We start from the raw sequence: 2,456 nt of genomic DNA, 5'->3' as shown, positions 1-2,456 counted from the left end.
TTTTTTTTTGGCAGAACCAGGGATTGAACTCAGGCCCTTGCGCTTGCTAGGGAAGCGCTTATTCTACTGAGCCATCTCCCTAGCCCCTTAACTGAATTTTTTTAAGCTAACTGGCATAGTATTTTCCTGTTGTTCTTCTGCATTCTAATATGACCAGATTCTTTTTTTCTGCTATCATACTCCAGGCAGTAAATGGAACTCAATGATTCCTGTGTATTCTATGCTACTTGGCCTCATAGGCTTTCTGTCCTAAAGTTATGCATTTAGATAAAGAAATAAAAAAAGACTGTGGCAAAAGCTAACTAAATAAATGAGAAAAGCTTCATATAGGACTATTAGAAATTAGTTATAATGTCAGATATAATATAGAATTTTTAATTTTAATGGACAATCTTCTGGAGTCAATTGAGTAGAAACATGCAAGCAGATGAGACATTGTATTTGGAAGGTCTACCATAATTCTACTCAGTACTTCCTACTCTGAGGTGTTTCTTACTGGTAAGTCTCTGATGATGTTACTTAAGAGTAAAGCATCTAAGATTTAGGTTATTTATGGTGGTAACATTCTACTTTATAAATATGTGAGACAGTGACAATGAGTTCAGAATCTCCAGAGAGGAAGGACGTATTTCATAGTCTAATTTGCCATGTCCTAAAACTCTAACTGCACCTTTCTACTCTTGATCTTCTACATATAGCCTCACTTAATCCTGAAGATACCTTAAAGGTATCTTCACTTGGCTGGCAAGCCATCATCCACAGATTAATGTAATAAGATGAAATTTTTAGGGGCCGGGGAGATGGCTTAGTGAAATAAGCACTTCTCTGGCAAGCACAAGGGCCTGAGTTCAATCCCCAGTTCTAAAAAAAAAAAAAAAAAATGATGAAATTTTTGTCAGTTGGCCTAATTCTTCTGAGTAAGTCTTAAATTTGACTGGCTTAAAAATAATTCTACCTTTAAGTCCATGTGTTGGGACGATGTCTGGCACTTCCTGATTATCCAGCTTTCATAGTTTTGTTGTTTTTTTCTCACGTAAGCCTATTCTATTGCTATTCACTTCATAAAACAGCCAGGAGGAGGGGTTTGAGAAAAGCACGTCTCTGCCCTAATAGCAGTTTTCTAAGCAGTTCTATGGGTGGCTGACATTTTTATTCATGTCATTTTGCCCTCAACCAACTCAGTCTCTGGCATAATGCGTGTCTTCCTAGCCTCACCTGGTGATGTAATCTGGTAATGTACTGACCCCTAGCACTATGCTATCAACGAAGTAGGCTCCCAAGAAAGTTTGGCAAACAAATTCCCCTTTAATACGTTGTAGATGTACACATGCTTCTCTTTGCTCCAAAACTGAGGCCTTTGTGTAGACTAAATAACTACTGGACTTGTACAACCAGCTCCCAGCAACTGTCTACATGTTATTGGCAGAGGTGTTCATCAGGCATGTTGATTCCAGAATATCCCTTTCCTTCGTGCAACTGCCACCCAATGAAAAAATAGTCTGTGGGGCAAGAGCCTCTTGCCATTTTCACTCTACTTCTCTCTTCTATCTGAATCATAAGGATATGCTCATTAGTATCTAGTGGAAAGTTTAGCTGTTGCAACTGTTCATCATTACCACTATCTTAACATTTTCTTCCTCTTGTCCTGATTTCTTTGGTCCTCAATTATATTTCATTAAGGTAACTGTGTGTCTTTCTGTGCTACTGCTAAAAACAAGAGACTGAAAGAGCTGAAGGATTAGAAAGGAGAAGACATACATGGTGGAACTGCTGTCCTGTGTCCACAGTTGAGCTTTGTGGAAATGCTTCATCAAATAAGAGGACAAAGGCAAATTCCTTGAACGTGCATTACTGTTTATGAAGTGAGGGAATGTGACATAGGTGCCAGGGGAACAGCCATATGAGAAGACATTACCTAGTTTTTATTTGGTGTGGGTGTGTGTCTGTGTACAAGTGTGCCAGGTGTGAAAGGAACACCATATATTTCAGAGGAATGGCAAGAAAGCTCCAAATTCCCAAGAAATTATTTAACGAACTGAAAGTGGATTTTGATTAAAGTTTTGCAGATCTTCACTATATACATTTCAACATAAGGTATGATAATTAGTTGATTTCTAGTATGAAGACTACTCTTCAGCTGTATATTCTAAGAATCAGATATATGCTAACTATTAATGAATAAATTTAAGGTGTTTAAAGATAAAAAAAAAAAAAAGAAAGAAAGAAAGCTCCAAATCATGTGTGAGTTTTCCTCAACTGAGTTTAGCTGACCTAAGATTTTAATAAAATCATACCTGGGATTTTATGCTACCAAAAAAAGACACCAGTGATTTAGTAGCTTTGTGGTTTAGGGTAGAAGAAGAGGCAGGGGGGCTGGGGAGATGGCTCAGTGGAATAAGCGCGCTTCCCTTGCAAGTGCAAGGGCGAATTCAATCCCCGGTTCTGCCAAAAAAAAA

General features: G+C 38.1%; 1 protein-coding gene across 9 annotated transcripts in view; it reads right to left on the bottom strand.

Moving 5' to 3' along the window:
* LOC111817293 (fibrous sheath-interacting protein 2-like) overlaps positions 1-2,456 on the bottom strand; it is a 21,748-nt gene that overhangs the window by 9,167 nt on the left and 10,125 nt on the right. For 2 of the 9 annotated variants that reach the window (XR_002821530.1, XR_002821531.1), the window contains one exon: positions 2,295-2,442. The exons of the other annotated variants lie outside the window; for them this stretch is intronic. The gene's annotated coding sequence lies outside the window, so the exon portion shown is untranslated. The remainder of the gene's footprint in view (positions 1-2,294; positions 2,443-2,456) is intronic. 9 annotated transcript variants of the gene reach the window in all.

The sequence above is a fragment of the Octodon degus genome, unplaced genomic scaffold (assembly GCF_000260255.1).
Source record: "Octodon degus isolate 3935 unplaced genomic scaffold, OctDeg1.0 scaffold00054, whole genome shotgun sequence".
Lineage (NCBI taxonomy): Eukaryota > Metazoa > Chordata > Mammalia > Rodentia > Octodontidae > Octodon > Octodon degus.
Note: the sequence above shows the minus strand (reverse complement) of the source record. Positions and strands in the feature narration are given on the sequence as shown.